The 8,572-nt window shown below is 52.1% G+C and overlaps 1 protein-coding gene across 4 annotated transcripts in view; it reads left to right on the top strand.

Moving 5' to 3' along the window:
- Positions 1 to 4,950: 4,950 nt before the first annotated feature.
- LOC134936154 (zinc finger protein 300-like) overlaps positions 4,951 to 8,572 on the top strand; it is a 58,412-nt gene continuing 54,790 nt past the window's right edge. For 2 of the 4 annotated variants that reach the window (XM_063931072.1, XM_063931073.1), the window contains exon 1: positions 4,951 to 5,109. The gene's annotated coding sequence lies outside the window, so the exon portion shown is untranslated. Of the gene's footprint in view, positions 5,110 to 5,162; positions 5,184 to 5,706; positions 5,753 to 8,572 lie in introns of those variants that run through there. The other 2 variants (XM_063931075.1, XM_063931074.1) reach the window with 2 other exon arrangements.

Here is an 8,572-nt window from a genome sequence, read left to right as displayed (position 1 = left end):
GCTTTGATCAGGATAGGAATGACTTCATCCGGAATGCCTTTCTCCTTCAGGATCCGGCGTTCAACCGCCATGCCGTCAAACGCAGTCGCGGTAAGTCTTGGAACAGACAGGGTCCTTGCTGGAGCAGGTCCCTTCTTAGAGGTAGAGGCCACGGATCCTCCGTGAGCATCTCTTGAAGTTCCGGTTACCAAGTCCTTCTTGGCCAATCCGGAGCCCGAATATAGTGCTTACTCCTCTCCATCTTATCATTCTCAGTACCTTGGGTATGAGAGGCAGAGGAGGGAACACATACACTGACTGGTACACCCACTGTGTTACCAGAGCGTCTACAGCTATTGCCGGAGGGTCCCTTGACCCGGCGCAATACTTGTCGAGTTTTATAAACATGTGGAAGACTTCTGGGTGAAGTCCCCACTTGCTGACAGTGCTATCACATGATTTTCCGCCCAGCGAAGAATCCTTGCAGCTTCTGCCATTGCCCTCCTGCTTCTTGTGTCACCCTGTCTGTTTACGTGGGTGACTGCCGTGATGTTGTCCGAATGGATCAACTCCGGGTGACCTTGAAGCAGAGGTCTTGCTGAGCTTAGAGCATTGTAAATGGCCCTTAGCTTCAGGATATTTATGTGAAGTGATGTCTCCAGGCTTGACCATAAGCTCTGGAAATTCCTTCCCTGTGTGACTGCTCCCCAGCCTCGCAGGCTGGCATCCGTGGTCACCAGGACCCAGTCCTGAATGTCGAATCTGCGACCCTCTAGAAGATGAGCACTCTGCAACCACCACAGGAGAGACACTCTTGTGCTTGGTGACAGGGTTATCCGCTGATGCATCTGAAGATGCGACCCGGACCATTTGTCCAGCAGGTCCCACTGGAAAGTTCTTGCGTGGAATCTTCCGAATGGGATTGCTTCGTAGGAAGCCACCATTTTTCCCAGAACCCTTTCATTGATGTACTGAGACTTGGCTCGGTTATAGGAGGTTCCCGACTAGCTCGGATAACTCCCTGACTTTCTCCTCCGGGAGAAACACCTTTTTCTGGACTGTGTCCAGGATCATCCCTAGGAACAGACGACGAGTCGTCGGAATCAGCTGCGATTTTGGAATATTGAGAATCCAATCGTGCTGCCGCAACACTACCTGAGATAGTGCTACACCGACCTCCAACTGTTCCCTGGATCTTACCCTTATCAGGGAATCGTCCAAGTAAGGGATAACTAAAATTCCCTTCCTTCGAAGGAGTATCATCATTTCGGCCATTACCTTGGTAAAGACCCGGGGTGCCGTGGACCATCCATACGGCAGCGTCTGAAACTGATAGTGACAGTTCTGTACCATAAACCTGAGGTACCCTTGGTGAGAAGGGTAAATTGGGACATGAAGGTAAGCATCCTTGATGTCCCGAGACATCATGTAGTCCCCTTCTTCCAGGTTCGCAATCACTGCTCTGAGTGACTCAATCTTGAATTTGAACCTCCGTATGTAAGTGTTCAAGATTTTAGATTTAGAATTGGTCTCACCGAGCCGTCCGGCTTCGGTACCACAACAGTGTGGAATAATACCCCGTTCCCTGTTGCAGGAGGGGTACCTTGATTATCACCTGCTGGGAATACAGCTTGTGAATGGCTTCCAAAACTGCCTCCCTGTCAGAAGGAGACATCGGTAAAGCCGACTTTAAGAAACGGCGAGGGGGAGACGTCTCGAATTCCAATTTGTACCCCTGAGATATCACCTGAAGGATCCAGGGGTCTACTTGCGAGTGAGCCCACTGCGCGCTGAAATTCATTGAGACGGGCCCCCACCGTGCCTGATTCTGCTTGTAAAGCCCCAGCGTCATACTGAGGGCTTGGCAGAGGCGGGAGAGGGCTTCTGTTCCTGGGAACTGGCTGATTTCTGCAGCCTTTTTCCTCTCCCTCTGTCACGGGGCAGAAATGAGGAACCTTTTGCCCGCTTGCCCACGAAAAGACTGCGCCTGATAATACGGCGTCTTTTATGTTGAGAGGCGACCTGGGGTACAAACGTGGATTTCCCAGCTGTTGCCGTGGCCACCAGGTCTGAAAGACCGACCCCAAATAACTCCTCCCCTTAATAAGGCAATACTTCCAAATGCCGTTTGGAATCCGCATCACCTGACCACTGTCGTGTCCATAACCCTCTACTGGCAGAAATGGACAACGCACTTAGACTTGATGCCAGTCGGCAAATATTCCGCTGTGCATCACGCATATATAGAAATGCATCTTTTAAATGCTCTATAGGCAATAATATACTGTCCCTATCTAGGGTATCAATATTTTCAGTCAGGGAATCCGACCACGCCAACCCAGCACTGCACATCCAGGCTGAGGCGATTGCTGGTCGCAGTATAACACCAGTATGTGTGTAAATACATTTTAGGATACCCTCCTGCTTTCTATCAGCAGGATCCTTAAGGGCGGCCATCTCAGGAGAGGGTAGAGCCCTTGTTCTTACAAGCGTGTGAGCGCTTTATCCACCCTAGGGGGTGTTTCCCAACGCACCCTAACCTCTGGCGGGAAAGGATATAATGCCAATAACATTTTAGAAATTATCAGTTGTTATCGGGGGAAACCCACGCATCATCACACACCTCATTTAATTTCTCAGATTCAGGAAAACTACAGGTAGTTTTTCCTCACCGAACATAATACCCCTTTTTGGTGGTACTCGTATTATCAGAAATGTGTAAAACATTTTTCATTGCCTCAATCATGTAACGTGTGGCCCTACTGGAAGTCACATTTGTCTCTTCACCGTCGACACTGGAGTCAGTATCCGTGTCGGCGTCTATATCTGCCATCTGAGGTAACGGGCGCTTTAGAGCCCCTGACGGCCTATGAGACGTATAGACAGGCACAAGCTCAGTAGCCGGCTGTCTCATGTCAACCACTGTCTTTTATACAGAGCTGACACTGTCACGTAATTCCTTCCAACAGTTCATCCACTCAGGTGTCGACCCCCTAGGGGGTGACATCACTATTACAGGCAATCTGCTCCGTCTCCACATCATTTTTCTCCTCATACATGTCGACACAAACGTACCGACACACAGCACACACACAGGGAATGCTCTGATAGAGGACAGGACCCCACTAGCCCTTTGGGGAGACAGAGGGAGAGTTTGCCAGCACACACCAGAGCGCTATATATATACAGGGATAACCTTATATAAGTGTTTTTCCCCTTATAGCTGCTGTATTTTTAATACTGCGCGTAATTAGTGCCCCCCTCTCTTTTTTAACCCTTTCTGTAGTGTAGTGACTGCAGGGGAGAGCCAGGGAGCTTCCCTCCAACGGAGCTGTGAGGGAAAATGGCGCCAGTGTGCTGAGGAGATAGGCTCCGCCCCCTTCTCGGCGGCCTTTTCTCCCGTTTTTCTGTGTATTCTGGCAGGGGTTAAATTCATCCATATAGCCCAGGAGCTATATGTGATGCATTTTTTGCCACCCAAGGTGTTTTTTATTGCGTCTCAGGGCGCCCCCCCCCAGCGCCCTGCACCCTCAGTGACCGGAGTGTGAAGTGTGCTGAGAGCAATGGCGCACAGCTGCAGTGCTGTGCGCTACCTTGTTGAAGACAGGACGTCTTCTGCCGCCGATTTTCCGGACCTCTTCTGTCTTCTGGCTCTGTAAGGGGGCCGGCGGCGCGGCTCTGGGACCTATCCATGGCTGGGCCTGTGATCGGTCCCTCTGGAGCTAATGTCCAGTAGCCTAAGAAGCCCAATCCATCCTGCACGCAGGTGAGTTCGCTTCTTCTCCCCTTAGTCCCTCGATGCAGTGAGCCTGTTGCCAGCAGGTCTCACTGAACATAAAAAACCTAAAACTAAACTTTTCACTAAGCAGCTCAGGAGAGCCACCTAGTGTGCACCCTTCTCGTTCGGGCACAAAAATCTAACTGAGGCTTGGAGGAGGGTCATAGGGGGAGGAGCCAGTGCACACCAGGTAGTTCTAAAGCTTTACTTTTGTGCCCAGTCTCCTGCGGAGCCGCTATTCCCCATGGTCCTTACGGAATCCCCAGCATCCACTAGGACGTCAGAGAAACATAAATGCATTCTGTGCTTAGATTTAGGTCCCATCGCCATGATATCTCATTATGGTATGCAATTATTCCAAAATACGGAAAAATCCGATATCCAAAATACTTCTGGTCCCAAGCATTTTGGATAAGGGATACTTAACCTGTAATGATGAATAGTGATGATTATTATCATCTGAACAACTGCGGTTAAAGTGTAACTTATTTAAAAGTGCGTAGGAATCTTTGTATTATTGTCACACACACGGCCGCCCAGTTCAGCTGTCAATCACCGCCGGCCGCCGCAGCATGTGTACGGGCGGTCGGCCGACCGCCGTACACACACAGCGACGCGCCAATATATCGGTAGATATATTGGCCGTCGGCTGTGCTGCGGGGCCGACGCGATACGTCTGTGAACGACAGAGTTCACAGACGTATCGGGCGTACACACTGGCCGACGGACCAGCGATATATCGGCCGTTCAAGAGAACGGCCGATATATCGGCCAGTGTGTACGGGCCTTTACCTACTCTTTCGGGAGCCTGCCGTAGGCAAGTATGTGACTGAGGGTGAGCAGAAGGGGGTGTGCATACCTCCCAACATGACCCTCTCCAGGAGGGACAGAATGCTCTGCTAGACATACAGGAGGGTGTGCATGAAGGACACGTTGGAGTTGGGCGGGAGGGGGCGTGTGACGGATGGCCAGCTAGTGGAGGCCGTTATATACAGTACTTCCATAAAAAACAACAACATCTCTTTCAAACCAGTTACTCAGCAGTCACATGACCTGGTGACGTCAGGGGAAGCCCCAGCGAGGACCCCAGCTCTTAGCTACTGAGAGACCTGTCCGTCACGTGTTCCCGCCCTTCCACCTCCTCAGTGTCCCGCCCACTCTCCTCCCCCTCATCCTGTTGTTTCTATCCAGCCTCCTCCCCATCTCTCGTGTCCCCGCCCCGTCTTCTCATGGACTCTGAGAGTCTGAGTGACAGCCGAGTCTCTTCCCCCTTTCCTGCATCTCCGTCCAGTCTCCTCCCCTCTGACCGGAGCTGGTGGCGGGACGCGGGAGTGACGGTGACCGGCAGTGAGGTGAGCGCTGTGCCCGGTGTATCAGAGCCGCCATGCTTGGTGTGTGTGAGCGGCTTCCCGCACAGGGATGGGGGGTGAGTGAGCGGCGGGCGGGGGATGTGCGGCTGCGGCCTGTGTCTGTGCTGGTGCGTCATAATAAAGTGCACGTCATACCCCACAGGATGACGTCACCCAGCTGTACTCACTGCCAGCCTGAGGGGTATAGTGACAGCAGCATCACCTCCAGCCTCAGCACATTAAAAAGTAGCGCCCCTCTAAAATATGTGTTGTTCACACTGTATCCTCTGTATAGTTATGTCTGTGTTAAAAGATTAGGTGCCATTGAAGGGAGTATAGAGTAGATCAGTGGTGGCCAACCCGCGGCTCTCAAGCTGTATGCGGCTCTTTCATCCGCCGCATGCAGCTTGGTCGGCTCCCGGCCACCACTGCCGGGCACACAAAACGTCTCTCCGGCGGCAGTGTCTCACTTCATTTTGGCGCCGGCCCGTGAGCCAATCAGAGCTCACGGACTGGCAGCTAAGGCTCCTGATTGGCTTCGGATCGGCGATTAATTGAAGAGAGACACTGCCACTGGAGAGTGAGGGGCAGGAGAGGCGCACGCTGCGCTCTCCTCCCCTCATAAACAGCAGCAGCACTTGGAAGGGTGAGCACAGTGGGGGCGGGTATCTTGCACCGTGGGGATGGGTATCTGGCACTGTAGGGATGGGTATCTGGCACTGGGGGCATAGCAGGCACTGTGGGGACGTGTATCTGGCACTGGGGCCATATCTTAGCTGGCACTGTGGGGACATGTGAATCTGGCACTGGGGGCATAGCTGGCACTGTGGGGACATGTGTATCTGGCACTGGGGGCATATCTTAGCTGGCACTGTGGGGACATGTGAATCTGGCACTGGGGGCATAGCTGGCACTGTGGGGACACGTGTATCTGGCACTGGGGGCATATCTGGCACTGTGGGGGCATATGTGTATCTGGCACTGGGGCCATATCTGTAGCTGGCACTGTGGGGACATGTGTATCTGGCACTGGGGGCATAGCTGGCACTGTGGGGGCATATGTGTATCTGGCACTGGGGCCATATCTAGCTGGCACTGTGGGGACATGTGTATCTGGCACTGGGGGCATAGCTGGCACTGTGGGGGCATATGTGTATCTGGCACTGGGGCCATATCTGTAGCTGGCACTGTGGGGACGTGTATCTGGCACTGGGGGCATAGCTGGCACTGTGGGGGCATATGTGTATCTGGCACTGGGGCCATATCTGTAGCTGGCACTGTGGGGACGTGTATCTGGCACTGGGGGCATAGCTGGCACTGTGGGGACTTGTGTATCTGGCACTGTGGGGACATGTGTATCCGGCACTGTGGACTTGTGTTTCTGGCACTAGGGGCATAGCTGGCACTGGGGACATGTGTATCTGGCACTGTGGAGGCACCCATTTTTTGGCGTTTTTATATGTATGTGCAGTGGCGTATCTATAATGGGTGCAGTGTGTGCGGTGCACATGGGCCCCTGGGTCCAGAGGAGGCCCTCACCGCACACACTGCAACCATTTCGTCTATACTTACCTTTCTGGCATCCATCGGCGTCTCCACGTGTGGGCCCCCTCCTTCTCCGTAGCTGGCAGCGCAGTTAGTGCTCTGAGCACTAGAGAGACTGCAGGTAGTGCTTTGAGCACTAGAGAGACTCTGGCACTGTGCCCGAGTCCCTCTAGTGCTCAGAGCACTAACTGCGCTGCCAGCCAGCCGTCATCCGTAGATACACCCCTGTATATGTGGCACTGTACAACATGACTAAAAACGGGGTTATGACACAAGGTCATACTCCTACAAACGTCACACCGAAAGGTGTGACCTTGTGACAGCTAGGCCACACCCCCATTTTTTGGCCACACCTCTGACTGGTTGGCCACCTCTGGAGTAGATGATAGTATAAGACCCCTTTCACACCACCCAAATAACCCGGTATATTGCCGTGTCGACGCGGCTTGCTGTGCGGTGTGAAAGGCTCACTCCCAAATTCCCGGTTCCCCATACCCCGTATTTCAACCCGGGAATTAAGAAGGGTTATTAACAGGTCAGGTGCAGTGTGAGTGGGTTGCCGGGTTGATGCAACTCGGGACCCTTTTACAGTATATTCAGAGGCAGCGCAGAGATCTCATCTCCCAGTGCCACTTCCACACCTACCCCCAATGCCGCCTCTGTCCCCACTCCCCATGGCAACCCAGGGAGCCAGGAGAAAAGGGTCCAATGCCGGGAAGGACCCGGCATTTGCGATGTGAAAGCGGTATAAGTAAGGGAAGCCAAAGCATATGAGAGGGGAGAGCCCTGCTTGTGAGAGATAACAGTGTAAGGGGGATGGGCAGACGTGGTGACTCAGATGGGGTAGACAGTGCGCATGGGGCAGAGGGTTTGGATAAGAGATGGCTGGGTTTATGAAGAAGTGGATCTTGAGATTCCGTATATAGTATTGTAGAGAGATGCTCACCTGGTTCATTGCTGACGCCTGGGGAAGATGCTTGTTTGCATCATGGGGTTTGTGTGTATGTAATTGTCACACATTATTTGTATTACTATGTAAAGAAAGTATTAAACAGTCCTGAATCTTTATTTGGGGTTTGTGCGTATTTAATAGTGCAGATAGTGCTGTCCCATTGCTTCGTGTTCACGCTAGGCTGATTTAGCAGGGCAACGTGCCCTGCCCCGCCCCTTTAGCTGTGATCTGCTAAAACAGCCAGCTGCCGCCAGCGTGAATAGATGCCGCGCATTTGCATACAGCATCTATTCACAATGTAGATAGAGCTTGGGGGAAACCCAGCACCGCCGTAGGTATAGGATACACCCCCATTAGGGATGCCGAAGGGTGGGGTACTCCCCATCAGTGACATCGCAAGGTGTAGCACACCCAATTAGTGGCATCTCGGCGGTTGGCACACCCCCATTGGTGACATTGAGATGGTCGGCCCCACCCCCATTAGTGATGCTGATAGGGCCACGCCCCCCTCCGTTTTCGAGGGCGGGCATGTTGCCTCAGGCAAGCCGCTGGCATGCCCATCGAAATTCCTGGTGGGAACACTACATAGAACATTTCATCTATGGCTGTTACCTGGCAAGGGCCCTGGGCTAAACTGGCCATTCCAAGGGGTGATGGCCAATAAGCTTGTTCTCTCTCTCTCTCTCTCTCTCTCTCTCTCTCTCTCTCTCTCTCTCTCTCTCTCTCTCTCTATCTATATATATATATATATATATATATATATATATATATATATATATATATATATATATATATATATATATATATATATATATTAGTGGGAGTCAGAGCAATATATGCTCAAGACAGACACGGCACTCCAGGACTACCAATAAAGATATTTAATGATCCAGCTTAAACAACGACCTGCATACCATCCAGTCCAAGGTACATATATCCACAAGGACCAGTGGCGCAAAGTGTATAATC

This window comes from Pseudophryne corroboree, chromosome 6, assembly GCF_028390025.1.
Source record: "Pseudophryne corroboree isolate aPseCor3 chromosome 6, aPseCor3.hap2, whole genome shotgun sequence".
NCBI lineage: Eukaryota > Metazoa > Chordata > Amphibia > Anura > Myobatrachidae > Pseudophryne > Pseudophryne corroboree.
The sequence above is the reverse complement of the archived record's forward strand: the minus strand, read 5'-3'. Positions and strand labels throughout refer to the sequence as shown.